Source organism: Balaenoptera borealis (assembly GCF_965194805.1).
Source record: "Balaenoptera borealis genome assembly, chromosome: X".
Classification (NCBI taxonomy): Eukaryota; Metazoa; Chordata; class Mammalia; order Artiodactyla; family Balaenopteridae; genus Balaenoptera; species Balaenoptera borealis.
The window spans coordinates 126,811,462-126,829,554 of record NC_138881.1 but is presented as its reverse complement, the minus strand read 5'-3'; the positions used below and the strand labels follow the sequence as shown (position 1 = coordinate 126,829,554).

General features: G+C 45.6%; 1 protein-coding gene across 1 annotated transcript in view; it reads left to right on the top strand.

Annotated features, from left to right (window-relative positions):
- Nucleotides 1–18,093, top strand: part of GABRA3 (gamma-aminobutyric acid type A receptor subunit alpha3) — a 606,794-nt gene that overhangs the window by 119,365 nt on the left and 469,336 nt on the right. The window lies entirely within an intron of this gene.

The following is an 18,093-nucleotide window of genomic DNA, read 5'->3' as shown; positions in this document are numbered from 1 at the left end:
GAAAGGAGAAAGTCTAGGACCAAACCTGTGTCCCTTCTGCCCTCTCAATTCCTAAAAGATGCTCTGGCAGCCATGAGCCCTACCAACGGGCCCATATGACTCAATCCACCTGCCTTCTCATGAGCAGGCTTGCCTAGGTGGCAGGATCCTGGGAGGTCATGGGCTCAAGCAGACTGAGCCCAGAGCTGGGAAGAGAGATATTCCCCTACCCCTTCTTGCTTGTGGGAGTCAGGGTAAGATTTGAGGCAGCTTCGGGGATCAGGTCCCATGGCCTGGCCTTCACAGGTCCATCACAGGCACCTGCAGAGCATGCAGCAGTGTCCAGGGACAGTGACCTGGGACCTAGCGCACCACAAGATGACAGACCAGGGCTGGGGTGGCATGGCTTTTGCACAAGGATCTTAGAACATTTTAATTCTAACTGCCTTTTCCCATCTTTTATGTTATTGTTGTGGCATATTCCCCTATACATTTCTGAGTCACTGTTCATATATTTTTTTAACATCTTTATTGGAGTATAATTGCTTTACAATGGTGTGTTAGTTTCTGCTGTATAACAAAGTGAACCAGCTATACGTATACACATATCCCCATATCTCCTCTCTCTTTTCTGCTCTACAAAATACACTACCAAGAGAATGAAAAGATAAGCCACATACTGGGAGAACATCTTTGCAAATTCATAACTGATAAAGGACTGTTATCCAAAATATACAAAGAACTCTTAAAACTTAACAAGAAAATGCACAACCTGATTAAAAAATGGTCCAAAGATCTGAACAGGCACCTCGGCAATGAAGAGTTACAGATGGGAAATAAGCATATGAAAAGATGCTCTATCTCATACATCATCAGAGAAATACAAATTAAAACAACAATGAGATACCACTGCATACCTATTAGAATGGACAAATTCTGAAACACTGACAACGTCAACTGCTGGTGAGAATATGGAGCAACAGGAACTCTCATTCATTGCTAGTGGGAATGCAAGATGGTACAACCACTTTGGAAGACAGCTTGGACGTTTCTTACAAAACTATACTCTTAACCACACAACCCAGCAATCACACTCCTTGGTATTTACTCAAAGTAGTTGAAAACTTCTGTCCCCCCAAAACCTAGACATGGATGTTTATAGCAGCTTTATTCCTAATTGCCAAAACTTGGATGCAAACAAGGTATACTTCAGTAGGTAAATGGATACATAAACTGTGGCACATCCAGACAATGGAACACCACAATTCAATGCTGAAAAGAAATGAGCTATTAAGCCATGAAGACATGAAGGAATCTTCAATGCTTATTACTGAGTGAAAGAAAGCCAATCTGAAAGGGCTACATACTATATGATTCCAACTATATGACATTCTGTAAAAGGTAAAAATATGGAGACAGTAAGAATTCAGTGGTTTCCAGGCGATGGGGGAAAGGAAGCATGAACAGGTAGAGCACAGAGGGTTTTTAGGGCAGTGAAACTACTCTGTATGGTATATAATGGTGGATACATGTCATTATACATTTTCCCAGACCCATAGAATGTACAACACCAAGAGTAAACCTGTGGACTTTGGGTGATAATGATGTGTCAATGTAGGTTCACCAGTTGTAACAAATGTACCACTCTGGTGCCAGATAATGGGAGAGGCTACACATGTGTAGGGGTAGGGAGTATATTGGAAATCTCTGTACCTTCCTTTCAATTTTGCGCTGAATCTGAAACTTCTCTGAAAACCAAGTTGTGTGAAAAAAATAAAATGTCAGACTCAAGCCCTAACATTTCCATAATTACATTAAAACCGTGGTCTAAAATACATCAATTAAATGACAGAGAGTGGAAGAGTGGATTTAAAAAATGACCCAATTATATCATATGTATAAGAAACTCATTTCAAATATAATGATATAAGTATAATGAAAGCAAACAGGAATATCATTGCAGCTTTATTTGTAATAGTAAAAAAGTTGCAAACAACCAAAATGTCCTTTACTAAAGGAATGATTACAGAAACTGCTTCTTGCATACCATGGATTACTACTCAGCAATAGAAATGAGCAAACTCTTGATACATGCAGTAATTTGTATGGCTTAAAGGACATTATTCAGAGTGAAAACATCCAGTCTCCAAAGGTCTCATACTGTATGATTCCACATATATAGTTTTCTTGAAATAATAACATTATAGAGACGGAGAAGAGACAATTGGTTTCCGGGGGCAGGAATTGTGAGAGTAGAGGGATGAATATGATTATAGAGGGGTAGCACAAGGGAAGACTTTGTGATGATGGAATAGCTCTGTATCTTGATTATCTACACTTGTGATAAATAGACAGGACTAGGGCTTCCCTGGTGGCGCAGTGGTTGAGAGTCTGCCTGCCAATGCAGGGGACACGGGTTCGAGCCCTGGTCTGGGAAGATCCCACATGCCGCGGAGCAACTAAGCCCGTGAGCCACAATTACTGAGCCTGCGTGTCTGGAGCCTGTGCTCCGCAACAAGAGAGGCCGCGACAGTGAGAGGCCCGCGCACCGCGATGAAGAGTGGCCCCCGCTTGCCGCAACTGGAGAAAGCCCTCGCACGGAAACGAAGACCCAACACAGCCATAAATAAATAAATAAATAAATAAATAAATAAAAATTAAAAAAAAATAGACAGGACTATACTAATACATTGTATCAATGTCAGTTTCCTGGTTTTGGTATGGTATTATAGTAACCCTCGGTTGAAACTGGATGAAAGGTACACAGAACATTTCCATACTATCTTTGCAGCTTCCTTGAATCTACAATTATTTCAAAATAAAATTTAAAAGAAAGCAAATGCAGACTTCCATTTTTTACAACATATTTTAAAAGACCCCGAATAAGCATCCTCATGAAAACGACTAAAACACTGAGTAAGTCAAAGCTTCTTAAATGCATCACTCCTTGGTATTCAAGTATGGAATTCACAGAAGCCATAAATGAAATGATAGCAGGACTCCTGGGAGGTGAGAGTATCAAAGTCAGCTTTTATCCTTGAGGTTTCTGAAAAATTTGGAGGCTTTGTGTTCCATTTTGATGGCTACATAAAGTACACAGGGCAGGAGATGAAATTTAGAGCCTGCCTAAAGTGGAAGTCTAATGGGAGATTAATGGGAGGTCTAATAGAAGATCCCCTGTTTGGGAACTTGTTACACTATCAGTAAAAGGATAAATAATAATAAGCCTGCCAGATAGATGGAATGACAAGGAAATTTGCTTTGGGTAGAGGAGAAAAATCTTACCCTGAAAAATTATAATACTTGTAGATTATATACATTATAAGGCACTGGTATCCAGAGTATATAAAGAATTCTTACAATTCAAAAATAAAAGGACAAATGTTGCAATTTCAAAACTGGAAAAATATTTAAATACACATTTCTTCAAAAAAGGTATATGAATGGCCAATAACTACATGAGAAGAAGCTCAAGATTTTTGGTTATTAGGGAAATGCAAATCAAAACCACAGAGATACCACTTCACAACCATTAGGATGGCTAGAATCTAAAAGGCAGATAATAATAAGTGTTGGTAAGAATGTGGAGAAATTGGAACCATCATACACTGCGGTAGGATTGTAAAATGGTGCAGCCACTTTGGAAAACTGTTTGGCAGTTGTTCAAAAAGTTAAACATTGAGTCACTGTTTGACCCAGCAATTGCACTCCTAGGAATATACTCAAGAGAAATGAAAACATATGTTCACACAAAAACTTGAACATGAATGTTTAGAGCAGCACTGTTTACAATACCTCAAAGTTGGAAATGACCTAAATGTTCATCAATAGATGAGTTCAACACCATGTGGTATATCAATACAATGGAATATTATTTGGCCATAAAAAATAAAAATATTATACAGGCTACAGCATGGATGAAACTCTTGAAAACATTTTGCTAAGAGAAAGAAGCCAGACACGAAGGGCCACATATTACAGGATTTCATTTATATGAAAGGTCCAGAATAGGCAAACTTGTAGAAACAGAAAGCAGACTAGTAATTGTCTGTGGTTGGGGTGTGGGGTTGGGAGGAAATGGTGAATGAATACTAATGAATACAGGGTTTCTTTTTGGGTTGATGGAAATATTCTAAAATTGACTGTGGTGGTGGTTGCATAACTCTGTGAACATACTAAAAACTACTGAACTGTACACTTTAAATGGGTGAATTTCATGGTATGTGAATTATATCTCAATAAAGCTGTTTTTTGAAAAAGCAAGTTGCAGCATAATAGGAGCAATATGATGAGATTTATGTAAGTTGATGGAAGTTTGGGAGTATTAGAAACTTTTCATGAACAGCTGACACCTATATTTGCTGAATCCATTACTAATTTAATTAAATGATACATATATCCCTATTGACAGCCTAATTCTGTGAGGTCTGCCTTTCTCCTGTGAAAACTAAGCAGGCAGGGACCTTGGTGGCAGCTCTAAGTCCCCACACATCCCCATTGCACAGATGAAGAAACTGAGACCCAGAGAAGGGATGGCACTTGCAGCTTAGTAAGTCAGTGGCAGAGCAATGACTAGAATCTGAATTTCCTAACCCATTGTCCAAGGCTCTTACCACTGGACAACTTTTCATTAACCTTCTTACTTCCTTCTGCTTCCTTCTCCTTTCTGCTCACCCTGTCCTCAAAAACAGCCCTTTCAATGATTTGCTTCATAGATTTTTAAAAAATTATCTTCCTTCCCTCCCTCCTTTCTTCCCTCCCTTTTCCATTTCCTCTATCCCTTCATCTATTCTTCCCTCACTTTCCTTCCTGTTTTTAAAAACAGGTCTACTATTTTCTCAGGGAGCAATTTCAATGGGTTGTTTGTAGTCTACTGTAATCCAGGCCAGACTTTCCCTTCAATCTCCATCATCCCTCGAAGTGTCAGATTCATCCTCTGGGGGTTGCTTTATGAGCCCTAGGCAGTTAGGATTACAGATCTGGGAGGAGGTGGGGGGAAGGTTGTCACATAAGAATAAGAATTGGAGAGGGTTGGGGCAATTGCCATTCCACACAGGTCTGAGGCTATGCGCCTTCTTGGTTTCTTAATCTTCTCCTTTCCCCCTCTTCTCAGTTCTGCTGAGTGTCTTTATATTCAAAGCGGGAAGCATGCATTTAAATCATTCTGTCTGCTGCTTGGACAAAGGACCGATATTTTTTCCTCCTTACTAGTCTGTATTGTATTTACAGTCTTTATTTTTCATTATTTAGAAGGTGACTCATGTCTAGCTGTTGGAATGAGGGAGAGAAGAGGCCTTCAGGACCGAGTGTTGTGGGTAGACGGTGTGGAGAAACTTATTCCTTAATGCCTGAAGTCTTGCCACAGTGTAGATTGTCCTAAGGAGACACATGGGGCCTTAGGTAGGGGTGGGTGCTCTGTGGGATAATATTGCCCCAACATAGTGTTTTCCACAACTTGGGGAGGTGTCATCTTCAGAAAACCAGATCTGGGCTGACTGTCCAGTTCTGACTTTCCTGCTCTCTGCTTGTCAGAGATCCTCACTTTCCGTTTCATAACACCCCAGAACACTATTAAATCAGATTTCTGTATTTGAAATAAAATAACAGCAGAGACTATCAGCTCCAGGATCTCTCTCTTACACACAAAGGATTACTTCTCCTTTCTTTCCTTCCTCAGTGCTTCTATTTGGCTGGTGTATTTCTGCAGTCCTTATATTTGGCCTAGAGATCAGGTCTACTCTTCCTTCCTCTTCTCTCTTCTCTTTGTTTTTTCTTTCCACTGTTTCACCTGGAAGGTGACTAGAGTGGAGGCTGTGGCTGTGGTGAATCCAGAATGACGGGAGTGGAATACTACAGAGAACTTGCCTTAGTCAAGGGGTAGGCCTGACCCTGCCTCCTCCACCTCCAGCAGCCTTCTTGGGCAGCAGTCAGAGTCCAGTACACAGTAGGTACTGGTACAGCTGTCTTTAGTCTCCTCTCTGGTGCAAAAATCATATCATGACTCTAACCTCTAGTTTTGGGGGCCAAAGAGCTTCGGCTGAGTGGGCAGGTGCCTGGCTGGCCAGCCCATGGTCTCTTCAGAGGGTGAAGCCCTTGGCACCATGGTACCTGGAAGAACCTCTGGTAGTGAGGGTACAGCCTCGGGAAGGCATGGGGCTCATTTGCTGTCTTGGCACCCTGTGGGCTTTCTCACAGCTGTCAGCCTGGGAGGGAGTCAGAGAAAATCCCAAGGAAACTACAACGAATCCAGCAAGGTTGAAGGATACAAGATCAACACACAAAATTAACTGTATTTACATACAACTATAATAAAAAATTGGAAACCATTTTGGAAAAAAACGGAAAAAATTAAAAACCTACCACTTTCTGGTGAGATTATGGATGCTTTTATTACTTACTCTGATTTCTGTGATGAGCATATGTTACTTCTATAGTGACCAAACTGATTCTTTTATAAACATTTAAAGTTTTAGAAGACTTTCCTGCCAGTCAAAAAGTTATTTGTCCAGGGCTTCCCTGGTGGCGCAGTGGTTGAGAATCTGCCTGCCAATGCAGGGGACACGGGTTCGAGCCCTGGTCTGGGAGGATCCCACATGCCACGGAGCAACTGGGCCCGTGAGCCACAACTACTGAGCCTGCGCGTCTGGAGCCTGTGCTCCGCAACAAGAGAGGCCGCGATAGTGAGAGGCCCGCGCACCGCGATGAAGAGTGGCCCCCGCTTGCCGCAACTAGAGAAAGCCCTCGCATAGAAACGAAGACCCAACACAGCCAAAAATAAATAAATTAATTTAAAAAAAAGAAATGCAGACTCTCAGGCCCCACCCCAGACCTGCTGAGGCAGAATCTGCATTTAAAAAAAAAAAAGTTATTTGTCCAGAGATATCCACTGCAGGTTTCATTTCATATGTAACAAGAAATCTCACAATTATCTCCATTAATATATGAATTTCCTCTTTGAAAAAAACTTATCATTTTCAATAGTTCCAAAATTGCAATATTTAGGTATAAATCTAATAAGACATGCACAGGGTCTGTATGCTGAAAACTACAAAATGCTAATGAAAAAAATGAAGACCTAAATGAATAGTAAATAAATAGTGATACCTACTGTGTTCATGGGCTGGTAGACTCAACATAGTGACAATGTCAATTTTCAGTAAATTGATCTATATATTTAAAGTAATGCCAATCAAAATTCCAGCAGGATTTTTTTGTAGGTATAAACAAGCTGATTCAACAAGTTTATAGAAAGCCAAAAAAAAGTTTATGGAAGGGCAAAAGAACAAGAATAGCTAAAACAATTATGAAAAAGTAGAATAAAGTTGGAAGAATCACACTACCTGATTTTAAGAAAAGGCTATAGTAAAGGAGATGGTGTGGTATTGGCTAAAGGGTAGGCACATAGATCGGTGTTGCTGATTAGAGAGTCCAGAAATAGACTCAGTGGGCAATGAAGAGTTTGGGAAACAAGAAATGGGATGATAGCTTATGTTGAGAATGCAGAGGTTAGGGTGATATTTGCTGGCAGTGCAGACAGATAAATTAGGAGTCAGTGGACTGGGCAGAATGGAGTCCACACAAATAGGTGCCTGTGCAGGAGCATAAGGTCCATGTCTGAAGAAGCGTTTTCCAGCATAGAACTTTCCCAGCTGTGGTCAGGAGGACCTTGGAGTTCTGTGGCTGGGTGTCAGGGCCAACTTCTTCAAGGGGGTAGGCAGGATTCTGGGATTACACTCCTCACTTCCACCGGAGTGGTCTGCCTTGCTCATGTTTGTGGAGTGGATTTCTGCGGAAGGCTTCAGTTGGAATAAGAGGTTCCACATCTAAAATTTTGACAACCACTATCCACTAGATAAATGATGTATCATGGAAGCCCAGCCTCCAGGTACCAGAGCCCAATGTTGCCTCCAGGTCTCTGATCTGTTTATCATCAACAACTTTTGTTACCAAAGAGCTGCCAACTGCCTAAAACTCACACTAGGTTTGAGGACATAAGTGTCTGGATATTGGGGGAAGCAGAGAGAGAGAGTGTAAGCTCAGTCTTCCCAACGGTTGTCAAGAGTAAAGTCTTAAAAGTGACCTGACATAGCAAATGTAAGAATGAAAGGTCATTATTGTAGCTGTATGCATGAGCCACAAATACACAGAAAAATATATTTAAATACAGGAAAACTTTCTATAATTGGATTTTCTTGTTGAGTACTTTATCCCATTAAAGTCTTTCATAAATTTGATCTTTGTGCAACTTTAGTTTCCAACCGTGTTTGCAGGAGAGGAGATGGCATCCTATAGCATACAGGCCACTATCTAAGCAACACTCTTTTAAAAAAAATTTTCTTTTCCATTATGGTGTATCACAGGATATTGAATATAGTTCCCTGTGCTATACAGTAGGGCCTTGCTTTTTATCCATTCTATATGTAATAGTTTGAATCTGCTAATCCCAAACTCCCAATCCATCCCTCCCCCACCCCCCTCCCCCTTGGCAAACACATGTCTGTTCTCTATGTCTGTGAGTCTGTTTCTGTTTCATAGATAAGTTCATTTGTGTCATATTTTAGATTCCACATATGTGGTATCATGATATTTGTGTTTCTCTGTCTGACTTACTTCACTTAGTATGATAATCTCAAGGTCCGTCCATGTTGCTGCAAATGACATTATTTCATTCTTTTTTATGGCTGAGTAGTATTCCATTGTGTATATATACCACATCTTCTTTATCCATTCCTCTGTTGATGGACATTTAGGTTGCTTCCATGTCCTGGCTATTGTAAATACTGCTGTATCGAACATTGGGGTGCATGTATCTTTTTGAATTATGATTTTCTCCAGATATATGCCCAGGAGTGGGGTTGCTGGATCATATGATAGCTCTATTTTTAGTTTTTTAAAGAACTTCCATACTGTTTTCCATAGTGGCTGTACCAATTTACATTTCCTCCAACAGTGTAAGAGGGTTCCTTTTTCTCCACACCATCTCCAGCATTTATTCTTTGTAGACTTTTTAATGATTGCCATTCCCATCAGTGTGTGGTGATACCTCACTGTGGGTTTGAGTTGCATTTCTCTAATAACTAGTGATGTGGAGCATCTTTTCATGTAAGCAACACTCTTTTTAACCTAAACCTATGGTCTCCAATGACCCCTATTGATGCAGCCTAACCTAATGTGAAGCCCAGGCTCCTCTCCTGGTAGACATGTTTCCTACCGTCCACTGGACAGCCCCACATGGTCAGCTGGCAGAAGCTCAAGGTCTACATGGTCCATACTGACCACATCCTTCACACCTTTCCTCATCAACTCACCACCAGCTCTTCCTCAATCTCAGCTGAGATGAACAGCTTCTGCCTAGTTAGAAACCTCAGAGTTCAAGGTCATTTTATACTCTCCTCACCATGTCATGGTTCGTAACTTCCTAAAACTCTCTCACATCTGTCTATACCTCACCATCCTCCCACCCAAACTGAATTAAGTGCTTTATCATGTTCTTTTTTTTTTTTTTGGTTTACTTGGTATTCTTTCTCAGCATGTGTTCAATAATATTTGATGGATGAATGAATGAATGAATCAAATTACTGGAGGGTCTCATTCACTGATTCAAAATGTGGAGGCTGCCTCCTCTCCTGCCTGGGCCTTCTGCCTACATGGAAGAAACATCAAGTGCTACAACTGCTCACATAACTCATAATTCCCATGGGGAACTTACCGAGGGTGTCATTATGGGTGTGTCTTCTCCAGGTCCAAACACCATCTTGGAGGTGGGTATGCTCTCAACTGATCGGTCCATGATACTTCCTGCATCAGGCCCCACACATCTCCATCAGTTTAATAAGGAAGGGTGCCATCTCCAAGGGTTTTCCATTCACCCTGCAAATGTCTGCACCTTGGGCCAATCTTTTATCTCAGACAGTATCTAGTGGCAACCTGGGCCAGCCATCATAGCACAGGACACTTGCCTCTGGTGTTCCAAGAACTCAGAAACCCCAGGAAGCAGTGTGAGAAAGGGGCACCATCTGGACAGTTTTTCAAAGCATGTCCACACCCAGCCCTTTAGCTGCAGAGGCTGAAGAGATTAATCCCATGGCTTTCCCCTTCCAATTTCACCCTTCTTGCAGCTGCACACTCCCTTCCACAGCTCATGGGTATTCCTGGCCTATCTCAGGTCTGGTCTGTCCCTAGTGACCCACCCCACTCACTCACATGGCCCCCACCTCTATGGAGGGTTGCCCTGCACCCAGGGGGAAAGTCCCCAGCCTCCAGCAGGCATCACAACAGCTCCCAGCCCAGCCCTGAAACACCGGCAAGGATTCAAGGACCACTAGTATAGTCAGGAGATGAAGCTCCCCTGAATGATGCAGGGAGTCAGGTGTACTCTTCCTGACAGAGGTAAGGGGACTCTAAGGTTAGGGTGGGCTGTCTGGCGTGCCCCTGGTCCATTCATCCAATAGACCTGACCACTCAGACCACCCTGCGACTTCTAGCTTGGGAGGGTCCAGAGATTTCCCCAGCCTATTCATGTTCCTTGTCCTGTATCCTTTCCCCTCCCCAACTTCTCTCCTTCGGGGTCCTTTTCCCCCTACACTGAACTCCGGATTCAGGGCCCTGGCTGTCAGCCTGCCTGGGGCTCTCTGGACTTGGCTTTGCACATGGTGTCTCTCATGGACTCTGGCAATTGCTTTCCCCAGGATGCTCTCAATGCCCCTCCCTGGCAGAGGGTGTCCAGTCTGGTCCCCTTCCCTGGCTCCTAGTCATTCTGACCAAATCGTTCCTTCCCAAAGTAAAGGGGAAATGCCTGCTGATATCTTACAATCTTAATCATTTGTGATGCTTATAAGAATGTGAATTGGTATAGTACCTTTGGAATAAAATTTCAGAAATATTTATAAAGTATTAAACTATTCACACCCTTTTCACACTAACCCAATCTTTATGTTAGTATGTATACCTTACCAGAAGACATCCACGTTTACCCAAGAATTCAGAGGTGTTGATTTCATTTTATTAATCATATAAGAAAGGGAAAACAACTTACACATCTATCAGGAAGAAACTGTTTAATTATGGTACATGCACACTTGAGCATTTCAGGGGGTAGTTTCAAAAGTGACATAGAGCTGTATGTGCTGTCAGGAGAAGATCGCGCATCCTTTTCATTCAGTGACAAAGGCTAGTGGCAGATCAATATGTACAACATTATATATGCATGTCAAATAAAACCGATATATTTTTATAGTATATATATCTATGAAAGAGCCCATAGGCCACTTTAAAGCAATGAACACTAGATTGTTCGTTGTGGTGACCTCTGAGCAGGAGGCTGAATTGTGGAAAAACTTTGTAAAGGGGATACTGTGATTTTTCTGTAGTTTTAGACGTTTTTGCAGTGGGAACATATACACTACTACCTTTCTAATTAAAATATGTATATAAACCTAACAACAGAAATAGTAGCTGTGTCCGTTAAAGTTACTGCAACCTGATGCAACAGGCAAACCCTGACATTTGAAAGGCTAACACAAGGACAGTGTGTTTTTGTGCAGGTAAATTCTTGTGTGGTTTGGCAGGGGCCCTCAGGTCTAGGGACCCAGGGATCCAGGTTGCTTCCATCTTGTGGTTTCAGCACCTCAACACGGGGTCACCATGTTTGCTGGTGAATCGAGGGAGAGAGCAGGGAAGTGGCATCCTGGTTCTCAAGTGCCCGTATGTGACAGACAATGCTTCTGCTAGTATCTCAGTAGCAAACGGTCGTCACATGACCCTTCCTAACTACAAGTGGACTGGCATTGTAGTGTACCCTGTGTGCAGGAAGGAGAGCAAGACAAGATGTGGACGGGCATTGGAGCCTCTCCCATGCACCGTTACAAAGTAGATGCTCAACAAAAACCAACTATTTTGATTTGCTATGACGACATCCGTCTTCATGGCTTGGAGGAGTTTCCGAGGTCACATTTGCCTTGAAATTCTCTGCAATTTTCAAGCATCTACTATGTGACAGATGCTTTCAAATACAGAATCACATCTAATTGTCAAATGGTTCTGTAAATCTCAGCAGGGAGAATTCACTTCGTTCACTCAATGACCCTTTACAGAACTTTTTGCAACAACCTCTGTAATTTCATTGAACCGAGAATGTTCTCCTTCCATTTGATGCAAGCTCACCATCCTATCCCTCTGAGTCTCTGCTCACCCTCGACGTGACTGAACTTGCCTGAGCCCCTGCACAGGTGCCATTAGGCACACTGAAAGCCAGGACTTTCCTGCTTGTACCAGACAAGAGACAGTGGGAGGATGGTTAATTACTTTCTCTTTTTAAAATCAAAGGTAGCATGTCCACTGAGGAAGCATTTTTCACCTCCTAGGAGTATTCTAAAGTTTTAGAAATTCAGCCTTAGTAGATGTTTGTTTCATGGACTTTCCTCATCTAGCATTTATGAAGAAGATGCTATGGACTCAACAGTGTCCCCCAACAGTCATATGTTGAGGCCTAACCCCCAATGTGATGTATTTGGAGATGGAGCCTTTGGGAAGTAATGAGGTCTAGATGAGGTCATGAGAGTGGGACCCTCAGTATAAGATCAGTGCGCTTATACAAAGCGACACCACAGAGCTTGTTACTTCTCTCTATCCCTCTGCCATGTGAGGACGTAGTGAGAAGGTGGCCATCCACAAGCCAGGTAGAGAGCTCACACAAGGAACCAACCATTCTGGCATCGTGATCTCTGGCTTCCCAGGCTCCAGAACTGTGAGAAGTAAACGCCTGTTGCTTCAGCTACACACAGTCTATAGTATTCCGTTATGGCAGCCTGAGCAGATTAATACAGGCGGCTTTGGGTTTTAATCACCTAGGTAAGTTGATTCATCCGTTTATGTGTTCAGTGGCCAGTTTCAAAGAAAATACGCCATTAAAATCTTACTGTAAATATCAGGTATTTTCAAAAATTCTCTCTCTAGCTTCAGGGTTATATCCCAAGAACTGTTAGATTATGGGCCAAATCACACTCTACTCACCAGTTCATTTGGAAAACATATTGAGAGCATATTGAAGATGTCCAGTAGGATGACCAAACATCAAAAAGTCACTGTGCAAATTCGAAGGGATTTTTGCCATCAGAGGGGTTCCATGGTGAGGGACAAACAGTCAGGGGACTTCTGCAAGGAGTAGGAATACTGTTAGGGGAGGGCAGGCGATTCTGGGCAGTTCTACTGGGAGCAGGGTGCAGCCCTCAGAAGGGGCAGCAGGTGGTCAGCAGGTTCAGGTTCCGGAGCCTGACAGGAGGGCACGTGGGGGAAGAGCCGGGGCCGGGTGCTGTCACAGGGGAAGGTGCTGGGGCTGGACAGACATGCCGGAACCTCAGCCCGCAAAGACCCTGGGACTCGGGCGGGAGGACCTCAGGTTAATAAAGCTCACAGGCAGCACTGAGGTCGTCTTTGATTCTCGTTGTCGCCTTTCTTGGGCCTGCTTTTTGTCAACTGAAAGACACCGTGTAGCACTGAGAAGAGCAATGGGTCGCCAGTCAGGAGGTCGGCCACGGGCCGGGGGTGGGTGGGCGCAGCGTGGGCTCGAGAGGAAGTCAGACCAGGGCTCTGGTCCCCACCCCGTCACTTAGCAGCACGTGACCCTGGGAAGATTCCCAAGCCCCGTGGCCTCAGGTTCTTCACCTGTGAAGCGAGTAGGTGTGACGAGCCGTGTCTTGTAGGGTTGCAGGGATGTGTGTGAGGTACGTAAAGCACCTCACAAGGCCTGGTCTAATCTTTATGATTAGCAGTTATTTGTATTAGTATTTGGACCTCAGATCCCACAGCTCTCGGCTCTGGGAATTTTTGTTGCTGCTGTTGTCTAGGATATCTCAGACAGCATGCAACACAATAGGACAGGGAGTACTAATTCAGCCAGAAACTTTGCTTTGTTAATAAAACTCAGCACAATCTCCTTCCTAGAGGCTCTACTATTTAATTCGGGTGTGGAGGAGACTTCCCCTGCAGGATGCAACCCAAAGCTCCTAGAATTTATGTCAAGAACCAACTCCTTCCCTCCCTCCCAGCTCCTCTTCCATCCAAACCATGATTTTCATTCATTCCGCCTCCACTAAAAATCTATGCACTGCTTAGAGTTGTCCAAAACACTCTCGAGATTACCTAATAATAATGTCATTTTAATGCCATGGGCTCTGGTTCTCACAGACCAGGGAAAAGAGTGCCTGTCCATGGACTTTTGGGCATCACTTCCAAGGAGTGTGACCACACTTCTCCAGAAATCCTTGCAGATGGTGGGTATAAAACAACTACTTCTTCACTGTGGTCCACTGCAGTGAGACAAGAGCCAGGACACATTCCTTCCTGCTCCAAGATGAGATTTCTCTCAGGTTTATCCGTGATCCAGAAGGACACCTCACAGCAATGTCCCATTTCAGACTCTCCTCTCACACTCAAAACACACCGTCTGCATGTCTGATGGCTGCCACCACCCAGCTTCATCACCGTCACCTCCCACAGAAGAACCCCTGCTTCCCAAAGGCCCAAACTGCCCTGGCTCGGGGCACTTACACTCCAGGGCTCGCTCCTGGAGCCCCACCGCCTTGTCCCATGTTGACTTGTTCTGTGGGACTTGGGGGACGTCTCACCATCCTCCTCATGTGACTGCGGCTCCTAGACCATCACTCTAGGTGTCGGTGTGTCCTGCTTTTCCTAGTGTCTCCACTAGAAACATAGGGCCTTCCAAAGAGCAGAGGCTCCTTGAATGTCTGTGGAAATAATGAGCCAGTGAGCAGGGGTCTTACGTAGATTAATTTTCTCCAACTTTCTTAAATAAGCCAAACAAATTCAGGTTATACACATATATTTTAATTTTACAGAATGACAGAAGAAAAGGGATAAGAAGCCAAGAATTAACTTTTGTTTCTCTATTTCTTGACCTCATTAATTGTGCTGCTAATTACTTTCATATTTCGAAGTAAATTCCTATTCCAATGCTGTGTTATCTAGTTTGGGATCACAAACTATGATGGAAGGTTTCCCAATTGGTTTTACAAATAGCAAAATTCAGGTTTGAATTGGATAAGTACAAATATATGCGATCAATACCATTCACAATCTTAGAAAATGAAGCTTATTAAACAATATTACTAATATACAGAAATCTGTTGCATTTGTATACACTAACAACAAAGTATCAGAAAGAGAAATTAAGGAAACTATCTCATTTACCATTGCATCAAAAGTGTAGAATACCTAGGAATAAACCTACCTAAGGGGCCAAAAGACCTGTACACTGAAAACTATGACAGTAATGAAAGAAACGGAAGACAACACAAACAGATGGAAAGATACATTGCATTCTTGAAATGGGAGCATCAATATTGTTAAAATGACCATACTACTCATTTCAACCTACAGAACTGCAATCAATGCAATTCCTATGAAAATAACAATGCCCGGGGTTTCCAGGGCTGACCGTTGGGTCAGGCCAGATTTCTGTGTGCCCCCCTTTGTTCCGGGGATTGGGCTCCCCTCAGTCCTCTCTCGGGGTCCACACCTTGACACCTGGCAGATCCTGAGACTCCTCCCTCTGCTGACCTGATGTTTCCCCTCAGACCAAGGTCTTCGCATCCCAAGACGCCTCCATCCCCAACCACGTGGCAGAGGTGAGAGCCTGCAACGTTGTCAGCCCTGCCCGGGACCTCCCAGGGCTGACAGCATGGGCGAGCTCCTCTGAGGTCCCCTCTGTTCTGGGGCCCAGGGTCCCCTCTGTCCTCCCTCAGGGTCCTCACCTTGACGCCCGGCAGGACCTGGGATACCCCCCTTTGCCCACCTGAGGCCCTGCCCCTTACCCCAAGTCCCCACTCTCTCTGGGACCCGCATGTCAGGAAATGCTGCCTGGGGTCATCCCTCCCCGGTGTTGCCCAGGACTGACCACACGGATGGGTTTCTGTGGGCTCCCCTCAGTCGTCCCTCAGGGGCCTCGCCCTCACTCTGGCAGCACTTGGACCCTCCCCTCTATCGATCTGAGGCCCTGTCCTTTATACCAAGTCCCCAGGGTCTCTTAGACCTGATGGGGAAATAAAGAAACAATGCGTGTGCTCATCCTGCCCCCGGGACTCCCAGGGCTGTCGGCAGGGGCGGGGATCTGTGGGGTCCCCTCTGTCCTCCCTCAGGGTCCTCAGCTTGAGTTCTGGCAGGTCCTGGGACGCCCCCTGTGTTGACCCAGGGCCGGACCCTCACACCAAGGCCCTCACTGTCCTGAGACCCCCGGTGGGAATCTATGGACAGCACATCAGGCCACCAAGCCCAGGGCTTCCCAGGGCTGAGATGATCCCGCTGGGTTCCCTCAGCCCTCCCTCGGCTCCTCACCTTCCCTCCCAGCTGGTCGGGCCCCCCCCCCGCCCACCTGTGTTTGGTCCCCTGAGGCCCAGGCCCTCCGCAGCCAGGACCCCTGAGAGGGAAGCGGGGGTCGGGGGTGGCGCTTATTCCCACAGCCCTGCCAGGGGTCGCTCAGGGCTGACAGCAGGGCCGACCTGGATGCCTTGTGGCCTCCGAGTCCCCCTCATGGTTGTACCGTGACTCCTGGTGGGGCTGGGCTCCTTCCCTCTGCCGACCTGGCCCCGGCCTCCCTGCCCCAGGCCCTCCCCGCCCCCTCCCAGGGGCATCAGTGCACGTTGCATCCGGACAGCATGCCGGGGGGCTCCCAGGGCTGTCGGAGGGCCGCAGATGCATCCCCTGGGGGCCCTCAGTCCTCCTCTGGTCCTCACCTCGACTCCAGGCAGCACCTGGGCCCCTCCCTCTGCCCACCTGAGACTGCGCCCCGCAGACCGAGCCTCTGACCCCCCGAGATCCCTGAGGAGGTGGGCGGCGGAGTGGGATGGGCAGCCTGACAGCCCGGCCCGGGGTGCCCCAGGAGTCCCAGTAGGGGGGGGTTGCATGCTGGGGGACCCTCTGTTCCGGGCCTGCTGGACCCCTCCATCCTCACTCAGGAGGGTCTTCCTCAACCCCTGAGAGTAAGGCTGCAGTCCCAGCACAGATGCTGGATGGGGGGCTGCCGTGCCCATGACCGTGGGGGGAGCACAGAGAACCGCACACCGTCCCCTCGGGGCTCCTCACCAGCCTCCAGACTTTGGAAACCTGTTTTAAGAAACGTTTAGTTTTAGCTGAAGAGGCCTGAGCAGTGGCAGGTGATTTAGGGAAACGCTTGCTTTGATGATTAGATCATATTACCTGTTGGAGTTACGTGATTGTCACTTTTTCATCCTCATTCATAGTGAGTAATACAATTTACATGTCTGTGCAGTGCAGTGTGTGTCCTATATATATATATATATATATAAAACATGTGTGTAGAATATATGTGCCTATATACACATGCATCGCCATACCACATGTATGTATAGGGAACGCGTCATGTATGTTCCAGTACCCAGACTGAGGTCATCCACAGGGCCCTGAAGGGCACAGACACTCACGCCCCGTGGGGGTACTGAGAGTCCTCCAGCCCGGCGGTCCCCGTGCTTTGAATGCAGGCTTGCCGCCTGCCTGACAGCCAGTCTGCCCGGGGAAGTGAGCCTGCAGGAGAAGGTGGGGCCACCACGCCGCCGGGAGAGACGGGAGCAGAGTGGGCAGTGGAAGGAGAGAGCAGGGCCCAAGCCTGCGCAGAAGAGCCGCCTGCCGAGGGCCGTGCCTCGGACCCCCACGTCCAGGACCCTTCTCCATCCTCACACCCTCAGTCCTAGACCCTCACCCTCCTCCCTGGCCCTCGTGTCCATTTCACGAGAGATGGTGACCTGATGGGGCTGGGGAGGCCACGTGGGTAGAATCCAGTGTCAGGCTCTCATGGGCACTAATGCCTGGCTTCCCTGTGTTTTCTCCATTATGTGGCCTGAGGCATCAGGTAGTAGGACCCCGTGGAGGACAGCTGAATCCCCCTTGACTGTTGGGGAGACATGTCAGGCCAGTGCAGGGACGGGGCTTTGCACGTACACGAAGCTCAGCTTGAATAAGAGTCCTTCTAGTGATAAGCTGATCAAATCATGGAGACTCCCTATGCCTCGATTTCTCCATCTGTAAAATGGGCCTCGTAATAGTACAAGGCAAAAGCATTGGTGTGGGTTTCCCCATGATGTG